Raw genomic sequence first — 23,251 nt, 5'->3', positions numbered from 1 at the left:
AACAAAAATTGTTCCAGTTGTGGCTCAGTGGGTTAAGAACCCTACATAGAGTCTATGAGGATATGGGTTCTATCCCTGGCCTTGCTTAGTGGGTTAAAGGATTTGGCCTTGCCCCAAGCTTCCATGTAGTTTGCAAATGTGGCTTGGATCCAGTGTTGTCATGGCTGTGGTGTAGGCCTGCGGCTGTGGTGTAGGCCTGCAGCTGCAGCTCAGATTCATCCCCTAGCCTGAGAACTTCCATTTGCTGCAGCTGTGTCCTTAAAAAGAAAAAAAGAAAAAAATGATTTTGTTCATGGATCCAGAATCTGGATAACCAATATTAAGGTGACAGCAGATTTGGTTCCTGATACCAGTGGGCCTCCTGTCTTGCATGTGGCCACCTCCTCACCATGTCTTCACACATGGTGAGGGAGAGAGTGTCCTTTAGTGTCTGTTCTTATAAGGACACTAATCCTATCATGACAGCCCCACCCTCATGACCTCATCTCACCCTAATTATGTCACAGAAATCTCATTTCCAAATACCACAGGACCCACTGTTAGGGCTTCATCATATGTGATCTGGGGACATAGACTTCAAGCCATATACCCTCATATGATGAGCTAATGGGCATCCCCAGCAAGGAAGAGTGGCTTTGCTGTTCCCTGAAAGGACTGGGTCCCTGTGCCATCATATCTGCTCCCAGATGAACCTGAGCTGATAAAACCATGACCCCTGAGCTGAGCATGGCACTGCCCAGGTCACTCAAACATGAATGCAGAATGAGGAAATGGATATAAGCATGTGGACAGCAGTGTGTCAAAATGTCCTCCAGGGAGATTCCTAAGGCTCCTGGATCAAGGACATCTAGCGATTACTCAGGGATAGCAAGCACAAAAAAGGCTCTGAGAAAAAGAGGCAGTTGAATTCCAATTGCCTGATGAACATCAACACATCTAACTAAGGAGCATTTTCTCTATAAAACAGCAATGTATCCTGTTCACAATGTTCACAGAATTGTATCCTCCAGAACTCTCTTTGGAAAAGGTTTTATGTCAGGAATGGCACTTCAGTCCTGTTGTGAAATTGTCATTACCAGTAGGAAAAAATTGAAACAAAGTGTCAATCACAGAGACTTGTTTATGAAGCACAAAGTCCTTGCTTGATGGAAGATTGAGAGAATGGTGTGCTATGCATAAGGGGTTCCCGCGTCTCTTTTTTTTTTTTCTTTTTTTTCTTTTTTTTCAGGGTTGCACCTGAGGCGTATGGATGTTCCCAAGCTAGAGGCTGACTCAGAGCCGCAACCACTGGCCTATGCCACAGTTTGTGACAACACCAGATCCTTAACCCACTGAGCAAGCCAGGGATTGAACCCACATCCTCATGGATATTAGCTGAGTTTTTAACCCACTGAGCCACAGTGGGAACCCCTCCCCTGTCTCTCTAACAATAAAAAGACCCACCATCATCCAAAGGGTAGCTCATCCAGCCACCATCTGCTGCTGTCAGAACGCTTCCCTACACATAGAGGTTTTAGTCATTGAATAAGCTTGACATGATGTATCAAATCTTAAGTTTGGGACGAAGATGCACAGTGGAGGTAAGTTTCCTATACATAGGTTCCTGCCTGATGGGGAGACAAGAGTTTCTTGAATGGTGGAGCTTGAAAAGTCCATTAAAAGCATTGGCTACAAGTTCCTGCTGTGGCGCAGGAATTGGACTATTCATTGCTGCTTTGTAGAGAAATCTCGTATGTAGCAAATCAAAAAGAATTGACCAAAGAATCCTGAAATTAATAAGCAATGATTGCAAGGTTGCAGGATACAAGGTTAATATACAAAATCACTTCCCCATATACCAGCAATCAAACAGGGAAATCTGAAACTAAAAGCACAACCCCATTTACATCAGCACCCCCCTAAAGTGAAATACTTAGGTATAAATATAACAAAAATATGCACAAGATCGATATGTAAGGAAAACTACAGAACTCTGGTGAAGGAAATCAAAGAAAAACTATTAGGGAAATGGTCCATGGTCATGGGTAGGAAGACTCAATTTTGTCAAAATGTCAGTATTTCCCCACATGATCCATGGACTCAGTGCAATGCCAATAAAAATACCAGCAAGCCATTTTTTGGACAAACTTATTCTAAAGCTGGGATGAAGAAGCAAAAGACCCAAAATAGCCAACATATTACTGAAAAAGAACAAAGTCGAAGGATGGTCAAGATCTGACTTCAAGACTCAATATAAAGCTGCAGTAATCAGAAAAGTGTGCCAAAACAAATGATCATACTCATTTTCTATCCTGAACCTTGCCTCAAAAAGGCAGCATGTAATTATGGAGTACTTTCTTCCAACAGTATTAATCAATGTCATTTATGATATCAATAGCAATTACTATTAATGAAACACTTGCTTTGTGAGAGGTGTAGTGCTCAGCCTTTAATCCTGCAAATAGCAAATATAGTAGATAGTGTCATCACTACTTTACAGAAGGGGGAACTGAGGCACTGGGAGGTCAAGACTGGTGTTGAGAGTCTAATGGCAGCAAGAGGCAGAGCTGAGATCTACAACCAGTGCTATCAGATTCTGTGCTTTTAACCACAATGCCACACATTCCTTATGGGGAGAGCTGGTGGGGTGGAGGTGGGGGTACAATGTTACAACTGCAAATATATGAATAATTAACTCTCTAAGAGTCCTCAAAGAGGGAATGGCAATTGTGGTTCAATTTTTAATTTTTTACAAAAGAGGAAACCAAGGTAAAAGGGAAATAAAAATAACTCTAGTGAAAGGAATCATCAGAATGTGTGCTTTTCAAATGCAAGTTCTACTTCATGTTTATCCTACCTTCGAATTGTAGGAGTAGCAAGGGGCACCTAGTGAATAGCAAGTAGTTATTATTTATGTGTTAGACACCAAAGGGACACCCAAAACACTTGGAAAAAAGAAATAAGAAATAAATTTCTTATTATGGAATTTCCGTAATTTGAAAATATCTGATTTCAGTTTTCATAAGTAGTTTCTGGAATATAACCGGAGCTAAAGACCCAGGAAATTTAAAGTCTTTGAAATCTTGACTTAGTTATAAAGGAAGCAAATTTAAATTCAGGTTTCTTCATAAAGGAAAAAAATCCAGATGTGTTTGGCATGGGGATTCTGGGTAAATCAGGACTTGTGTACACACACACACACACACACACACACACACGTCATGTGTAATTGTCAGGTATTCCAACATGACTTAGAATAACATGTATTTTCAAAGAGTGTCATAAAAATACACTTTAATGCTGAGATTTCCTGTCATAAACCTATTTAACTAGTGAAAATAGTTTAAGCAAACTTATTGGTTACCTGAATTACCCATCTAACCAGGGAAAGCTGTCTGAGTACATATTTCTCTCTCTGTGATGGGGTCAGAGGGGTTCGAGATTTGAGAAAGAGCCTCTAAATGTTTGTTCCCCTTTATAATTCATGTTAGATTATGCATGTTATTCATGATTTAATGTAAAAATACCACCCCTTTTTCTCTGATGTTATTCATTAATGAAATTATTACCAATACCTGTATTTCCTCTCTACCAGGGACTATAAAATTTTCAGTTTTCTGGATTCCTCAGGAGGTGGAACCAGCGCCCTTCCTGGCTGCACCCCAATGGGAACAGTTAGCAGCATGGAGGAGCTTTCCATGTCTGATGGCACAGAGGTATGACAAGAGGAAAATGCTAAGAATCCATTATTCATGCTTTGGGAAAAAAAAAACAAAAATGAAAAATCTTTAAAATGGGAATTGTGCCATGTCTCTAACTATCCCAGCTAGTCATGCACTGGTCTGTGACGGCGGAAAGGGAGCAGATGTGACCAGGTAACGCACCGCAGCCAAGGCAGCTGGGATTGCCAATGGAAAGAAATGCTAATAATGATTAAGTGACTCAACTGTAAATAAGGGGAAGTTTAAATGGAAAAAAATTCCAAACACAACATAAAATACAAACCAAGAACCACTGGGCATTGAGTTGTGAAAATCACCAAGTTCCCAAACTTGCTTGAAGCAGGAGGAGAAAGGCTAAGTTTTGAGTTTTTGTCTGTTTGTTTACTTGTTTTTAAGAATGTGGAAATCACCAGTCTCCAAAGGGCTCCTTCTTGTAGGTAATCACTTGGGGAACAGTCAAAGCCAATGAAAGCAAAACTAGAGGACAAGTATGTACAAAGGCACAGTAGATGAAAAACAGCAAGTGACCCCAAATTTTAAAAACTGTATTAAAATTTGTGAACAGATTTTTAAAGGCACGGTTCAAGTCCTCTCAGAAGGAAAAATAATTTCTAGAAATAGATTAACTGGCATGGTTGAAAAGTGAAAAGCCAAGTTAAATTGATCTCCAAGGAGTTCTCTGGTGGCACGGAAAGTTAAGGATCTAGTATTGTCACTGCTATAGTGCAGGTTCAATCCCTGGCCCAGGAGCTTCAGATGCTGTGAATGCAGACAAAAAAGTGCATCTCTAAAATGTGAAATAAAGCTATTTTAGTATAGCTTAAGTGACTTTAAAATCATATTTTAAATGCATGTAATTATACATGTGTGTTTGTGTATATATGTATGTATATTCATATAATATAATTATGTATATTTGTATGCATATATATATATACATATAGATATATTCCCCCCCACAATGGTAACTCAATTCTGTTTGAATTGGAAGGGAGGTACTGAGAGGAAAAATTATCCATGATCCTGCTTCACACTAATAATTACTCTTAATAACTTTATGTTTCTAGATATACATAAATTGATACTATAAATGACTATCATATAAATCACACTAAACATAGTATTTAGAAAAAATGCTTTAATAACCTGAAATACCCTTCTATATCACTAATATTTGTCTGCAATATTATTTTTAGTACTCACATAATACTCCATGACATGAATCTACAACAGTTTACTCAACCATTTCTGATATTTAGATTGTTCCAGTTTTTTCCACTATTATCAACTATGCTGTGATGATTATCATTGTGTCTAAAACTATGAATGACCATCCTTAGTATAAAATCTTATATTTCTTAGAGATGGACCAAATACACAAGCATTTCAGAGTAATCAATGTAATACAAAGAAATAAATATCCATCAAAACTCTTGATCCAATAACCTTGTCGCCCATCATGTGTGGCCATTCCTACTGGGTGCCTCCATTCTGTCTTCATTGTAAGTTTGACGGGAGAAAATACAATTTCATTGTGAGGTTCGATGTGATTCCTAACAATTTTTATATATTCTTATGTCAATTCCCTATCTGCATCCTTTGTTAATCCACCCCGCACACACTCAGAATAAGGGGAAAATTTGTGAGTTTTCTGATTAGCCTTTATATGCATTATCTACATTTATGAGACAGAACTTCACTTCAATCTGCATATTAATTCTGCCATTTCATCCATTTGTTTTTCTCCTGTTTTCCTTAGACTTGTTTTATGGTTTCCTCTGAAGATTCTTAAGATGAAAAGTTTATTTGTTCACACTGTGATCGCTACCACAGGGATCATCTCTGCTTTGTTCACTATTAATGTAGTGTTCAGAATGTGGTGAGCAAGAAAAGCCTTTATGAAATCAATTAATGGAAATTTAACAATATGACTTTTCCTCTAATTTAGTAATTTCTTTAGTTAATTTTAGAGACATATTCTAACTTCTATTATTTTTGAAATAATCTGAAATTAACAGATTGATTACTTATTTTCCCTAAGATAATTAGAGTATCATTTCTACAGATGTCAATGTGGAATGGCAATTATACTGTTGGAGCTTTTTCTCATATCATAAGATGGTTTATAATTTCTATTTTAAATAAATAAAACTATAGATTATTTTAATTTACTTTGTTGTCTGACAAATGATAATTTTTAAAAAATTGTCCCAAATTGAAGAGAAATAGAATTTGCATAGTCTTTAGCTATTTCTTCCAAGACATCTCTTAGTAACAGAGAAAAATAGCAACCTTATAGTTCTAGAAACTCAGCAGAAAACAACTTGACCAACTGCTCAGTCAGTATCAGAAATCATTAGACTTAACTTTGTGAATCTCTTAGGAAGAACTGAGAAGACACCAGTACCATCCTGTGATGTTCATGACAAAATTATATAACTTTCATCCAACTGGAGCAAACAGCAGACAGACCCAAACTGAGGGATATTCTGTAAACTAAGGAGCAAGTACTGTCCAAAAGTATCAAGATCATGAAAGACAAAGTAAGAAGGAAGGATTATGACAGATTGAAGAACACCAAGGAGGAACCCAATGTGTGGTCCTGGATTTGATCCAGAAAGAAAGAAAGGATGTTTGTGGGAAAGTGAGATGTGAGGTCTTTTGTTAACAGTATTTATCAATGGTAATTGTAGGTTAAACTGTCAATTTTAGGGGAAGCCTAGTGAGAGGTATAGGGAACAAACTGCACTGTTTTTGTAAGTTTTTATAAGCCAAAAATTGCCTCCCCAGGAGTTTCCTCATGGCTCAGTAGGTTAAGGATCTGGCACTGGCACTGCAATGGCTTGGGCCACTGCCACGGCATCAGTTCAATCCCTGGCCTAGGAACTTCCATATGCCATGGTGTGGACCAAAAAATAGAAAGAAATTGGTTCCCCAAAAGGTTAAAAATGTGTCAAGTCTACCTGGAACTATCACTTTCCGACAATGTGACCTGATAATTTTTTACTCTGTGAGATTTCCATCCTTGCCAATAAATCTGAAGCAACAGCTACATCACAAGATTATTCTGAGGAATAAATAAATATGTAACTCTTTTGGCTCATTGAATTGTCTCAACAAATGTTTAATGAGTCTCAAATAATTGTCTCAAATATTTCTGAAGGCAATGCATATTTTTTATTTGTCAGGTGCAAAGTTTGATGCAAGCCTATTAAATCAATATTTATTTTTATCTACTTTATCTGCTGAAGACAGAGAACAAAGTATCAAAAATATTCCTCTAATTTTAATTTAAAAATTTATATAGCCTTTGGTGGTCTTATTTGGTGGCTAAATTACTCATGACTGTCCTAATACTCATTTCTCTGCATAAAATATCACTTTATCTGATATTACTAATTCTATAGCTGCTTTCTATGTATTTTCAATTTCCTGATAGATAATTTCTTCTTTTTAATTGCTCTCCATTGGAAATTTTATTTTTGTTAATAATTTATAATTATTTAAATATTTAAGAACTTAGTCTTTTGTCTGTCACATATGTTAAAAAATATAGTCTTTCACGTTTTGATTTGAACAGTTGAATCCATATCATGTTCAATGCTGTGGTCTGTGCTTGGGTTGTAAAAAGAATTTCCAGATTCATAGCTGGGTGAAAAGAAAGATAAGTTCATTGAGATAAGAGATACAATGGGATGACTTCCTGATGATCAGGGAGAGCTGACCCAGAATGCATGGTCCTATCTGTATCTATAGCCCAGAGACAAAGGAGAGAGGAGAGGTCTTAAGATATATCTGTTGACCTGCTGATTGATTGGAGAAAGAGGAGGTCTTCCTGTACATTTGCTGGTTGGTTGGGGGTGTGTAAGACCCCTATAGGGGCAGGGTGAGGAGTGGGCCACATACCTTTCTTAGCAGGGCTAGGAAGGAGTAGGCCAGATTGCTCAAGGTGGGGTGGGGGCTTGGGAATTTGTAACAGTTACAATGAGAGGTGGAAGGATAATTCTTACCCTGGCCAGAGGCTTTGAGTTTTACGTCCTTGGAGAGGACTTTAAGTCCCACATTCAACAATATTTTTTTTTTCATTTTCATAGGTTTAAAGAAAGGAAATATATTTGACAAGCATGTGTCTCTTAAACCACTTGAAAGGATTCTACCTCCAACTGGGTGGATGCCTGCTAAATCTCTCAGGCAGAGGTCAAAAGACAAAGCAAAATTTAAATTGACTGTTCAAGGTGTGAGTGCTCTGGACCAAATCATTTCTATGTCCAGCGTTAAGTGGCAGCCTCACCTCCTTGGCTTTATCTCTGGCTTGCAAGTATGTATTCACAAGAGTGAGCACCACATTCCTCCACATGCTGTCTGTACCATGTCCCTCCCAGGAATAAATGCTGAGGCCGACTTGACCTAAAAAGACTGGGTTCTTAGTGCCTGCACAGCTACCTGGGTATCTGGGGAATTCAAATATGATTCCCCTCCCCAACCCTGCTGTCTGGTGTTCTGTTCTGACTTCACTAGTGTCTCACACCCTGGACCAACATTAGCTTTTTCCGAATGCCAAGTTCAAATTGGTCAGCTTTCCCTATAGGATGCTCTTACATGTGTGTTCATCTCATGGACATGCAGGTGGGATTCTTCTCCAGATGCCAGCTCAGGTGCTCAATCCCTTTGCCCAGGTTGTTATTTTAGGAAAGTAGGGAGATAATTGTACAAAGTCAAGTTGTTGCATTGAACTAAAACCACCTTTCAATCACTGGCAGCATCAACAATTGTCAGGTGACTACCTCTGATGGGATAAAATAAAGTTGAAACCAAGTGAGTATTTTTCTTTTAAATGAATTATGGTTTTTGTTACAATCCTTTTTTTTTTTTTCTTTAGCTGGAGAAGGTGGAAAGTGTAGAAATTAAAAAGATTTAAAATGTGGTAACAGAAACAATAGACTTGGTTGGCTTTTATTTTTCCATCATTTCTTTCTACCTGACCTAACTCCTCAAAGGATAAACTCCCAAAGTGTTTTCAGTTGAAAAAAAAAAGTTTAATGTTTGAACTTCTTATGTCTGATGACTGCTTCAGGGTTTATATAAATTATTCTTTGCACAAGTGCTTTGCAAATTGTAAAATCTTATATCAGTGCTGAAGCATTAGGCAACTCAGAAGCCCACCATGCCCACTGAAAGGGTGCTCTCAGACCACAACCTACATAGAATTCATGTAAAGTCATTGTATCCATGGTCCTAAAACATACTAACCATTGTCAATGCCATTAGGAGTCAGACACAGTAAATGAACAGAGGATGCAGTGTTATAGGTGATCTTAATGTGAAAGGGGACTGTTGCTAGAGATACTAGGTGTCCAAGAATCTGCTGAGTTAATTGTGGGGATTGAGGAGAAATTAAAAATCCATTCCATTCCAAGAATCAGCTGGGTGCTTGGTTTCTGGATGAAACAACATGGGAGATTGGGTTACTAAGGGGTAGAGTGGTTTATTGGGAAGACTCTATAGTTCTGATGATCAAAACTGATGAAGACAGCCAAAACGTTTGGGTATTATGGGCCCTACCCCAAAGCCAGCCCCCAGCCTTGCTCTTGGAAGTTGAATCTTTGAGGCAGAAGCATGTTTTTTTGTGAGGGTGTTTGCTAGAAATGCATAACCTCAAGCCACATTCCAGACCTACTGATTCAGAATCTGCTTTTAACGAGATCCTCAAGTGAGTTGAACACATTAAATATGAGGTGTTCTGTTCTTGAAGGATATTTTTATTTCAGGACTCGTACACATTGTATTTGAAAGTGACAATCCCAAAGTCAAAGATAAGTACAAGTATAATCTGTGTTTTCGTACCTCCTGATGTTTTTTACAGAAATTTTGCATATATTTGCTCACTTTGAAACCTGGCAGGACCCTGTGGGGCTCCTGGGCATGGAAGACTTTCAATATCCTCCCATTTCTTGTCTGTAGTAAACAGGCTTCATTCAGCCTCCCTAACCTTCCCAGAGTTCCAAAGGGCAATCAGGGAAGGGAGGGGATGCAGAGACGGGGAGGAACTTTCAGGAGACAATAGTGCAGCCTGGGGGCAGGTTCCTGATTCCCCTTCAAGGGATACACATAACAATATCTCCTATCTCTTCTGCGGAACTGAAGTGCCAACTAATAGAAGATGTTAACTACTTGATGAAGGCTTCTTCATTCCAGTCACAGTGAGAGAGCCTCAAGGACCACAAGAACCCTTTGCAGGACTACCCAAAATCAACTTTGAAGAAGAATGCAAGCTTGCATCCACCCTGATCCATATCTGTGGCCCTATTTTCTACTCCCAAACTAGAAAACACCTTCCTACTATCTCCCAAGGAGGGCACTGTCTTTAAGGCACTGTCTTTAGGGCACTGGCCTGCTGTGGCCTCCTTTGCCTGGCAAAGCAGTAAAAAAGCTACTCCTTTCTCCTTCACCCAAACTCTGCCTCTGCTTTTCCATTTGGCACCAGTGGACAGAGGCTGAGTTTCGGCAACAACTTGAATCTCATAACATTCCCATGAGAAAACAGCTCTAAAAGGTTTAATTGCCTGGCCAAAGTAAAGTGGATTGAACAAGGCTTACTATGAAATGATCACCTTATTTGGTTTTAAGCAACAGTTTTACTGAAGATAATCCTGACTTCTTTCTCATAAACTCCCATAGGAATTTGTTTATATCTGTATTATAGTAATTACCCCAGCCTGCCTTGTGTTAACGTTATTTTTGGATATTGACCAGATCTCGTGGAGGATTCCATGTGGTACTTACTAGTGGTACCTGAATCATCACTGGGTCCTAATAGTTGATGTCAAAATTGGGATTGAATCAAAACTTCTATGAAGTTCAAAATTTTTTTTTTTAAGTTTTGAAACTATTTACCCATATCTTGCTGAAGGCAACATAAAATGGTTCAACAGTTTGGAAAACAATTGGACAGTTGCTTAAAAAGTCACACATACACTTACTGTATGACCCAGCAATCCCATCCCTAAAAAATTAGAAATTAGCAAAATTAAAAAATATATGTCCACATGAAACTGAAACACCTCTGACTCAAACCCGACCTAACACAGATTGGGACTTGAACCTTCTTTTTTAAAAAAAAAAAAAAAAATTAGAATCACTCAGCTTGTGTCTGGACTTACTGAGGCTCAGGTTCTTTGTGTCTCAGCACAGAAAGAATTCAGCAAGAAATAAAGTGACAGGCAAGAAATAGATTTATTAAGATAGAACACTTGTGAGAGACACAAGCAGACAGGTGAGGAGGCTCTCTGCCTTGAGGATTAGGTGGGCAATATTTTTATAATCCAAGGAAAGTGAGGAGTGGGAAAAGACCACTATCTTCCTCATTCTTCAGGTAGACATTAGGCTTACGTCATTAGCTCCCCCCTTCTTATGGGGTAAGAGAGCATTTGACCCTAGGAGGTCAAACTAGGACTATCATGGTGCTTATTCAAATCAGCAGAAGGGTGGTAACAGATGCTAAATTATGTTGAATCATGTCAGGCTTCCATACAATGAGGACTTCCTACGCTAGAATGTCATTTTCCTCTTAAATTCCTATCTTAGGTCCTAAGGATGATTATCTTGCTGAACTTGAATGCAGGCCTGATTTTGTTTTTCACTTAATGTCCTGAGGCATATCTCATGATTTATGATTTTATATCTCATTTATGATTTTATAGATAACCAGGCTGCTTGTTCCCGAAGCTTGTTCCATGAAGGTTCTGATGGCTTCCTGGAGCGATTAACTTACAGTGGTCTCCCATGTTTCCCTAGGTTTTCATCTCTCTCTCTTTCTTTCTTTCTTTTTTTTTTTTTTTGGCTTTTTGGGGCCGCACCTGTGGCATATAGAGGTTCCCAGGCTAGGGGTCCAATCAGGGCTGTAGCTGCCGGCCTATGCCACAGCCACAGCAGCGTAAGAGCCACGCCACACCTCTGACCTACACCATAGCTCATGGCAGCGCCGGACCCTTAACCCTTTGAGCAAGGCCAGAGATTACATCCATGTCCTCATGGATGCTAGTCAGGTTTGTTAACTGCTGAGCCGTGAGGGGAACTCCTAGGTTTTCCTCTCTTACCTCTGGTCCCACACTGGGAATTCTACAGCTACCTATGTAACTATCTTACTCTATCTTTATCACACATAAAGATTAGAATGAAAAAAAATCTGTGGAAGTATTTTTCGATAGAACAATAAAAAATAGCCCAAGTTTCCATCTGCTGGTGAATAGATAATTGAATTTGGATGTTTCTATCCTATGGAACACTACTCAGCAGTTAGAACTACTGATACAGGAAAAACACAGATGAATTTCCAAAGCGTTATGCTCAGGCAAAGAAGCCAGATACAAAAGACCACACACTTGATGGGCCTAATCATGTGAAATTCTAAAAATAAAAAACAAAAGTTGTGGCAGCAGGAATGAAAAACAAAAATTGTGGTAGCAGGAAGCAGATCAGTGGTTGCTGGGCACCTGGGATAGCGGAGACAAACAGCAAAGGGGCACAGAAGAACTTGGGAAGATAAGAATTTCTATATTTTGGTTGCAGTGAAGGTTTCAAAACGCATAAAGTTGTACTTAAAATGGGTAAATTTTAAAACATATAAATCAATAAAGCTGATTTAAAAATTATAGCAACAGACACTGGCCTTAGGAGGCATCGAATGGTGTTTTTTCTAAGTTCATGTAATTTTATACCTTTTGACAAAAACCTGATAATACCACCCACCCTTGCAGGAGTTTATAAATGAGGATGATTTTGCCTCTTTTACCAAATCATGAGCTGCTACTCTATTCTCTACTCCATAGAGTGATTTTACCTCACACCACCTTTTAGAACATTGCTCATCTCAATGCATCTGACCCAAGTCAATTATTTTCCTGACTCTCCCAAAGATTCAACTTAGCCAGTAACGAAGAAATACTCATGGAGTAAATTAAAGTATGAATGAATATGTATAGAACCAACAGTTATTGCGGCATTAGACCTAAGAAGCAGTACATTTCAAGAATTTCATATGATTCAAATAACTTTAATCTTTGCAAGAACCCTCCGAGGTAAGTACTATCATGGTCCTCATTTTGTGATGAAAGGGACTGGATGAGGTCGAATCATTTGGTCCAGGGAATGTTCAGTCTCAGGCAGAACTGAGAGAGGCGTCTCCAGGCTATGTGATACCAGTGCTGAGCTCATAACCACCCTACAGACAGGGACAGAGTAAAGGGACAAAGTAAGTGCTTAAGCAGTGAATCCCACTGAGGGACTGTAAGTAGAAAAAGTATAGGAGACCCTGTAAGTTAATGATCACTTAAGAAAGCAGAGTTGCTTAGCAAAATAACCAAGCAACAGAAGCATGAGATTTGTCCCCACACAACAAAACAATGGTGGAATGAACCCCACCTTTTGCCCGGGGAGGTTAATAAGTTAATAATTCCTGAGACATGTTTCTCTGCACACACTGAAAACAAAAATATAGAGGAGTTTCCATTGTGGTGCAGCAGAAATGAATCTGACTAGGATCCATGAGGATGCAGGTTCAATCCCTGGCCTCGCTCAGTGGGTAGGGGATCCAACATTGCCCTGAGCTCTGGTATAGGTCGCATATAGCTTGGATCTCATGTTGCTGTGGCTGTGGCTATCGTGTAGGGAACAGCTCTGATTCAACCCCTAGCCTGGGAACTTCCATATGCCATGGGTATGGTCCTATAAGAAAAAAATAAATAAATATATATATTTACATTTAATATGTAAAAACAAATATATATGTGTATGTGTATATATATATGTGTATGTGTATATATATATGTGTGTGTGTATACATATGTATATGTGTATATATGAGAAAAGGTGACATTATACAGAAACCTGAGATGATTCACCATATTTTGGTATATGTTACCTCCTTTTTGTTCATTTCCATTGTGCCATGACTGTCCCAGTTTGACCTCCTAGGGACAAGAAAACTCCCCTGCCCAACTTAGAGGAGGAGCCAATGCTGGAAGCTTGACATCCACTCAAGCATGAGGAAGATGATGGTCTTCTCCCCACCCCATTCTTCCTTTGATTATAAAACTGTAGTCCCCTAAGTTCTCTCTGGCTGGGGCACCTTCTTGCCCACCCACTTGTATTTCTCACAAGCATCCCATTCTAGTACATCACTTAACTCAGTAGCCATTAAAAGCAGCTATTAAAAGTAACCAAGGGATATTTGTGGATGTTTTCCAAAAAGGCAATCCACCTAGAAAATGCTAAAAAAAAAAAAGTTTTAGTTTCCTTTGACATGTCATTTCTTTAAGCAGTCTTCTTACCTCACTGCTCTTATGACCCCCTCAGTCGCAGATACAATTCATTTCTTATGCAGACTGACAAAAAAGATGCTCGGTATATGGCACTGCATATCTTGACTTCATTATTCCCTCATAGCAGAGACTCGAAACTGTAATATGTGAGAAGGAAAAGGTGCCAGCATGACATTTACTACTGCTAATATGAATCTGATTAATTCTACAACAAGAAACACCACCTTAACTCTTCACGTCCTACAACAAGGGAGAACGGGGAAGTGAGTGTGCTATTTGACGGGAGCACATCTATTGGAGATTCTTGGGGGATGGAATGATAATGTCAACACTTCCTTGGCAAGAAGCGCCTGCAAATTCTCTGCCTCAGAGGGACCTCCCCCCTACCCCAGCTGAAAAGACTCCAAGTGAGGTGGAGGCAGCTCTGGACTCTCACTTGGTTCTGAATCCCTCCCTGAATCCCTCCAGCTTCAAGGGGGGCTGCTGGCTGATGGGAAAACAGGCCAAGGTGAGAGGTAAGGCCACCGAGAGCAGGTGCACTGCTTTCCAAAGAACACTGCAGCAGCTTTTATTTTTATTTTATCGACTCCCTCGAAATGTTCTTCATTGTCCTGTGGCCTCAGGGTGTGTGTTCGAAAATGATTCTACATTTCAGCAATCCTGTACTTGAAATTGCTATTAAAAAGAAAATACCAGAAGATTACCCACACGTTTCACTTAGAGGCTGTTTGAGCAAGGACACATGCTCCCTAACGTGTGACCTTAAGATGAATTTCAAACACACAAGCGGACCAAAATCTCAGGTGATTCAAGATTCTGTGAGAATTTTAGTTCATAAGGAAAAAAAAAAAGAGTAGTTTATTCTAGAACTGTTTTCTACAGAGTATTTCTCGCTATGAGAACCTTTTAGTGTCTGCTAGATTTTTTTCCACTTATTAACCTCCCCCTTCGTTTTCTCCTCACAGCACATGTATTGCAAAATATGTATATACGTCTTTTCAAAGTTACTTCATTATCTTTCATGAACTATTTGTGGTAAATCTTTGCTCTCTTAGAAATTATGTTAAAAATCACCCCCCCAAATCACCCCCCCCAACTCAACTTTGCTTTCTGTCAGCTCTTACATTGGCAGCGATTATTGAAAGCTAAATATTGAAGCTCTTCCGTGTAACTCCCCCTCCTAACAGGTTTGGCTAAAATGTCAAACATGTAGAAACTGTGAAAAATACTATAGGATGTGCCGAATAATGTATCATGAGAAAAATGTTTTCCATCAACACACGTATGCACACACACACACACACACCAAAGCGGGGGGGGGGGACACTGGCTCTGAGCATTGAAACATGTATTTGATCATGTATCTCTAATCTCTTCCTTACGTATTTAGCATGTATGTACTTGGGACGTGGTTTTACAGAACACGATCGCTTTTTGAAGGTAGGTTGAAAAATTCTTTCTCCAGCTGTCTTTTAAATGAAAGTGAGAAGCAGCTGTTTGGAGGGCTTGATAAATCGCATCACCTTAGAGGCTGTGCACACTGTATCATTCAGGGTGGAGGGGTGACATATCCTGTTGCTGGCAAATTGTCCTTGGTGAAAAAGCCAGAGCACCCCCAGCAAATGGAGCCGGGAGCCAAGGAAGGAGAAAAGAGGGAGGGTGGAGCTGAGTTTATTTTACAAGGTAAATTGCATGTGCTGTTGTTTACTGGCTACTGGTGAGGAAGCCAGTCCTGGTGACTGTTGTTTTGCAAATCAAAGAATACCAGTTAAGTCTGGACTCAGGCAAAAGACTTGGGGCAGGCTTTTAAATATGAACACATGCTCTGGAGGAGCCTGGTCAGAAATAAAAATTGTTCCTGTTGGGTGAGTTTAGATTCTGAAAGAAGCTTTTGTGTATAAAGATGTAAGGGGATCCCTGGCTGGAGCCCTGCCCCTTGGCATCTGGGTCACAGTGTCTGTGTCCCAGGGACCAGCTCTAGAGCACGGAGCAGGTCTCTGCCCTTTCCCTCCCCCACCCCCCAAATCGCTTTTGTAAGCTCCGGTTTGCTTGGGCCAGAAGGACTCAGAAAGGGACCGTTTTGTGCCCCTCAGTGGAGGTCTTCCAGAGGGAGACCAGGGGACTGGGCAGAGGTCTACACACACCACCGTGGTTGTTCACAAAAATTAAAGAGCAGTTCTGTTTGGATATTAGAAAACTCCGCTCATTGAATGCCATCCAGAAATCTGCTGGTTCAATTTCTTCATCCCATCTGTTTCCCTCTCCTCAGCTCTATTTGTTAATATTTCCTCAAGAAAGGGCACAGATTGATCATTTTGGCGGGACGGGGATCGGATGCAGGAGAGCAGTGCGTTTACTTGCTTTTCCTAGTCCAGAGTCAGAGACAGAATTTCTTCAAGAAAAAGGCGGTGGGGGGGGGGAGAAAAGAAAGAAAAAAAAAAACAAAAAAAAACAGGGCAGTTGTTGGTACTAGAAGTGGGGGTGGGGTGAAGCGCCTCAGCGATGTCAGGAGAGCGATCAGGCTGCTTATCTGTCTTTCTAGGTTGGCTCCTGAAAGCTCCCAGCTCAGCACGCCATGTGTCAAATCTATCATTTCGTATGTCAGCAACCATTATTCCCTCTTTTGTCACCAGTTTTGACCAAAGGATGAAAAATTGCTGTCTTACTCAGACAAAATTATTGCTGGGGGAGGGAAAAAAAAAAAAAAAAAAAAAGGCGACTCCAGTGGAGAGGCGTTGGCCAAGGTGAAACACGGGAGACTTTCCTCAGATTAGGTCTGGGTTAAGAGAATATTGATCTGTGTGCTAAAAACTGTTGATCTCTCTGAGCAGAGGATGACAAATAGTGGCAAACAAACAACACACACAAAAAATTGAGTGTCTCCAAGGACATTTGAGCTGCTCAGTGTTTTCCGTTAGTATTTGTTTGGTTTGCGGGTTTCTGCACTGGGGATTTCAACAAAAATAAGCAAATATTAAACAGAAATGAAGCAGCCACAAAAATGATACAGAGGAAACCCTAGGGGAAGAGGACCAGACCAGAAACTGGGCAAGGTACACATATTGAATAGCAGGAGTGTTATAAGTATAAAGTGCTGCTTGTCTGAGCTCATGGGTTGTGTATGTTTTTTTTTTGGTATGTTTAGTGCTGGATTGTTATAAGTAGGAGAGAAGTGTTTTTGTCCCAAGTAGGTCCCTTTAATTATGGCAAGTTAGATGCCTTAAAAAAAAAATCAAACCACATATAAAGTATGATGCCGATGTTCATAAACCCACAAATGAAAGGAAATATAGGGGCTTGCATTCATTAAGCAAATGCAGTATGACAAGGCATAAATTCAAATGAGTTGGAGGTTTGAGTAATTTTTCCCTACTGAAGAAAGCGGACTCCAAGTATGAAGAAGGACTAGGAAGGCATAAAATACTACCTGTTTTTCATTCCAAAAGAAATAGGGCTGTGGCTGAAAGCAGGGACACTGACCCACACACTTGAGTTGGAGTTCCATTCATCAATCCCTCATACATGCTATGGGGTGGGATTTTCAAGTTTTGTCATTTTCAGTGTCCATTTTCCGTAATAACAGAGATGGAATACTCCTCCTTCTCAGAGTAGTGACCTGAGGATTCATACATTAGCAGACGTAAAAAATTTAGAACTTGATGGCACAAAGAAGGCATAAACATGATCATTATTTCTGTCTTCATAAATGTGTGAATGTCCAGTAGAAAATCCCTTCTCTGCATCAGTTGTTGCTGGTGCAGGAAAGAGGATCCCACTCCCCCACCTCACTGTCCCCTTAGCAATTCCTGCCCACCTTGGGCTTACAATGCCACTCTGCATCCACAAGGAATCCTCACCCAGCCAATCCCTTCCCAAAACAACACTAGAAAATCTCCCCAATTTTCTCTCCTGGAGCCCTAATCTATTGCCTAATTTATCAGCTTCCTATGGTTTCTCCTGTACAGAGATGAATCTATTCATTTAATGAATGATATTATGGTGCTAATAGCTTCTTTTTGAGCAAGGAAGTGAGCATCTTAACTTAAATGGAGAGAAATGCCCTCATGTGAGGGTCATGCGTATTCCCTTCACAGTGAATGCCCTGCCCCCAGCCCAGTATCCCACCTGCCTGGAGGAGATGCTCAGTACCTACATGATCAATGAGTGAGCCAACAGGTGAAAGAGTGAATGAATGCATGAGTTCCTCAGTAGCCTGTGCAAGAGGCATCCTGCTTGAGAGCAGACCCGGGGGCAGAAGACAAGGGTCCTTGCTTTGGCTCTGTGACTTGGAGAAAGTCTGCATCCCCCCAACTTCCAGGTTCCAGAAACATGCAGGGTTGGCATCACGATGGAATGTTCCAGGTCTGTGAGCACCTCCTCCACTTGATCGTCTGGGGTTGCAGGAGCCAATCACAACTTCCTGTCCTAAACATTTTAATTCATAACACAGTTGGCAAGTGTGTTTAGACACAGTTACAACCAATACCTGAGGAAAAGGTTGAGTTTACATAGAGCAGGACACCTCACCTGTGAAAATATGTGTTGAAATATAATATTCAAAAATGGTTTGTGGAGGAGTTTCCATCGTGGCTCAGTGGTTAATGAATCCGACTAGGAATCATGAGGTTGCGGGTTCGGTCCCTGGCCTTGCTCAGTGGGTTAAGGATCCGGCGTTGCCGTGAGCTCTGGTGTAGGTCGCAGACACAGCTCGGATCCCAAGTTGCTGTGGCTCTGGCTGTGGTGTAGGCTGGTGGCTGTAGCTCTGATTTGACGCCTAGCTTAGGAACTTCAGGCCTCAGGTGCAGCCCTAAAAAGCAAAAAATAAAAAAATAAAAAAATAAAAAAATAAAGATAAATAAACAGTAGTCAGAGGAGTAGTTGTCCAGGACCCAGTCTCTATTAACGATAATGTTACAGCCCTGTGTGAATTCTTACTGAATATATGCAAATCAGCTACTTTCCTAAGATTCAGACAATGTGTCTCCAATCTCTCTCACCAAAGCAAAACTTTGATCAGGTTAAGAAAACAACCCACAGTTCAAAACTTCGGAAGGAGAAAAAGATGTTTTTATTTCTTGTTCCCACAAACATAATTTTGACTATTTGTTTCACCGAAATAAAAACCACAATTAAAGACCTTGACACCAAAAGGTAATCAAAACCATGAAAGCGTGTTTGTTCTGTCTTATTTGGTAATACGTGAGCATCAGGAAGAGACTCAAGTGTTTTCAAGAAAAGAAAAAGTGGAAGTTTATTTAAAACACGGGACATCGAGTAAAAGCACTTTCAACATTACCCCCAAATTCAGTGCACAGTGTAAAATGAAACCTTCGCAAGAAGGAATTTTCATAGTTTAGTGTACTGTATACCTAAAAGTAATTGTCCCCAAATAGTAAATGCTAACGCGAACTAATAATGTAATTGTGAAAGCACAGGATTTATAGCTAGGAAGACTCATGTTCCAGTCCCAGTGGCGTGATTTCTGTTTTTTGCCGTCTTTTGTGTGTGTGTGTTTTGGCAAAAGTACCTTAGCCTCCATCTACGTGACTCATCTATAAATCTCACAATTCTAACAGAATGGATTGTTTCAAGAGATAAATTAAGAAATCTATATTAAGTGCCTACTTGGACATAATTAGCATGAATAAAAGATACATCTTTAGATTGTTGTAAGTAGTAGCAATACTGTGTGTGTCGTTCGGTATGTGGCAGAAGTGTCAGAATGCAGCAAGCTTGAACCTGGGGATTCAAGATCCTTTTACCCGAGAACACACGTTCATCATATTTATTGCAAAATCTGAAGAACTGTCTATGATAAGATTTTTTTTTCTTTGTGAAGAAGATATCCAAAGTAATCAAGTGGAAATGTGAAACCTCACACATGCGTGAATGTGGAACTTGCATGGTTGTTTTCTACTAATAAGAAATGTTTACTCTTAATCTGCTTGAGACTTTGGTGTCTAACACATTGTCAGGATACCATAAGAGTTATTCATAATAACATCACATATTAAAATTATTAGCTCTCAAATTTAATTCTAAAACAAGTGTCTATCCCCACATAAACCTAAAATTATTCTTTAGTGTTCAAGGGATAAGAACGTACAGATTAGCTATAAGTCGGAAACTTGTCTTCTGCCGTCAATCCAAGCATCTTCCTTTGGTACGAAACATACCTGTATGTCCCGAGTACTTTCTCTTTTTCTTTTTTTTTCCTGTATGTATTTTTGGGGTGTGTGTGTGTGTGTGTGTATGTGTGTTTTAATTAAAGTATACTTAGTTTACAATGTTGTACCAGTTTCTACTGTACTGAAAAGTGACCCAGTTACATTCCCTTTCTTATATTATCTTCCATCATGGTCTATCCCAAGAGATTGGGTATAGTTCCCTGTGCTATAGAGTAGGAGGTTGAGCTTAGAACATGCAAACAATTACATTTAGAATGAGGAAGTTCTCATTGTGGCTCAGTGGTTAATGAACCTGACTAATATCCATGAGGATGCAGGTTCAATCTCTGGCCTCACAGTGGTTAAGGATCTGGCGTTGCCATGAGCTGTGTGTAGGTCACAGACGCACCTTGCATCTAGCGTTGCTGTGGCTGTGATATAAGCCAGCGGCTACAGCTCCAATTCAACCCCTGGCCTGGGAACCTCCATGTGCTGTGGGTGTGGCCCTAAAAAGTCAAAGGACAAAAAAAAAAAAGAATGAATAAGTAATGAGGTCCTAGTAGATCACTTTTTCTTAATCTCTCCTCTCTTTAGGTCTCTCTTGCTATTTCTCCTGACTCACACTCACTCCTTTCCTCCTTCTGTTCTTCCTCAAACATACATGTACCTTATTCTGACAAGATATTGGAGAATATTCTAGCAGGAAAAATATGATACAATGAAAATAGGATATTTGAAGAGTTTAATAAAAGGTCTGTTTACAAAGGCATGGGTGAGGTGGAAGGGAACTACAAGATTCAGGGCAGTGCCCTGGGCTAGAGAAGGGGTCAAAGTGGGGAGTTGGAAAGGAGGGTGATTGGGAGGCAGGGCAAGGGTACTGCAGATGGGAGTGCAGGTGGAGGGGACTGCCTTAAGTGAGCCAAGACCCTCCGCAGGGCATGAGGCCCAAGGAGCCCCCGCTGCAGAGGAAGAACCAGTGGACAGGTAGTCAGCCTCACCAGTCATGCCCTCTTTTATCTCCTGCTGCAATGCCCCATTGCCAGTACCCAGGTATATGCCAGAGGTCCAAGGCCTCTTCATCAGCCTATGTAGGTCAGCTTCTCTGGACACAGAGCAGGTAGACAGGGCAGAGCTGAATCTGAAGGAGAAGCGGAGGTCATACAGCCAGTGGTTTTAATCACACACACACACACACACACACACACACACACACACAGTATCACACCATAACATTTTAAATATCCATGAAAGATGAGTTAGGATGCTAGGACTGGGGTGGGAGAGCCGTAAGATGAGCCTGGGGCAACTTGTAGTTTCAGGAAGTCAGGAAGTGCTCAAAACTCTAACAGCTACAACAAAACCTACAATGGAGAGTATGTCAAAGGGCCATAGGAGCCAAGAGCAAAAACACACAAGGATCAAATTGTTCTAAATTTGAGCCACAAAATCTATTTCATTTGGAAGGGATAAGCAATGAGATCCTGCAATAGAGCACAGGGAACTATCTAGTCACTTATGATGGAACATAATGGAGGATAATGTGAGAAAAAGAATGTGTAGATATGAATTCCTGGGTCACTTTGCTGTGTAGTAGAAATGGACACAACACTGTAAACAAACTATAACAGAAAAAAAACCAAAAATCATTAAAAAATAAATAAAGTATTGGATGCAGCCAAGAGTACAAAATAATTACCAAGTTCATGTTGATACAACAAATGATTGAATTATCATAAATAAATAAGGGAGAAGGGGAAAATTTCATATCATTTTGCATATTCCCTATCTTCAAAAAGTGGTGCATAACCCCCATCCCCCACCCCCACCCCACTCCTTAAGCATAGACTGCACATGGCGACATCCTTCCAGAGAGGACAGTATGGAAAGGGGATTGTTGGGTGGCGGGGCGAGCAACTCACAGAGGAGGAATCTAAAATCTCTGCCAGGTGATCAAGGCCAACACCAACAGGGATAAATCACACCAATGGTACAATACCCTTGATCAGAGAGGATGAATGTAGGGCTTTGCCTCTGTGGTCTTCCTCCCTCAAGCCTGGAATTCCAGTCTAATCATGAGAAACACAGCAGACCAATCCCAACTGAAGGACATTCTACTGACCAGTACCCATCACAACTGTCAAGGTCATTAGAAAAAAAAAAAAAAGCCTGAGAAACTATCACAGCCAAAAGGAGCTAAGAAGACATAACAACTAGACAAAATGCGGTGTCCTGGATGGCTTCCTGGGACAGGAAAGGACATATGGTAAAAACTAAGGGAATGGAAATAAAATATGGATGGTTCTTAAGAGTAATGCATCAATATAGGTTCATTAAGTATAACAAATGCAGCATGGTAATCCAAGATGTTAATAATAAAGGATCTGCGTGTGGGGTAAATGGGAGCCCTCTGTACAATCCTTGTGGTTTTTCCATAAATCCAAAACTGTCCTAAAAAAATAAATTTAAAAAAGTGAGTTGATGAAACTAAAGAGGAAAAGGGAAGACAGATAAACTAAGAGTGAGAAAAGTGAGGTTGATCCTGATGGTGAGTGCCATGACTAAGCTGGTATCATTTTTTTTCTTTTTTTTTTCTTTTTTTTTTTTTAGGGCAGCTCTAGCGGCATATGGAGGTTCCCAGGCTAGGGATCGAATGGGAGCTACAGCTGCCGGCCACAGACAAAGCCATAGCTCACAGCAACTGGGCCAGGTCGCTGACCCACTGAGCGAGATCAGGGATCGAGCCCACATCCTCATGGATACTAGTTGGATTTGTTTCTGCTGAGCCACAACAGGAACTCCTGAAAGCTGATATCTTCTGCTGTTAGTTCTTTTCCTTCACAGTTTTGGAAACTGTGGTCCTCTCATTACTAATCACAAGTGTTATTACTATAGTTGCCCTAAAAATAAGCAGGATTTTGAGTTCACTTGTAGGAATGTGGAGGCTTTGGCTAAATATTCTATCCCTTCAGTCACACTTTAACTGCACGGACAGATCTTCCTACACCCACACAAATATGACACTTACACCCAATTGCATCCTGAGCCAGCACCTACACACCCATCT

This window comes from Phacochoerus africanus, chromosome 5 (assembly GCF_016906955.1).
Source record: "Phacochoerus africanus isolate WHEZ1 chromosome 5, ROS_Pafr_v1, whole genome shotgun sequence".
Classification (NCBI taxonomy): Eukaryota; Metazoa; Chordata; class Mammalia; order Artiodactyla; family Suidae; genus Phacochoerus; species Phacochoerus africanus.
This window is presented reverse-complemented; position numbering follows the sequence as displayed.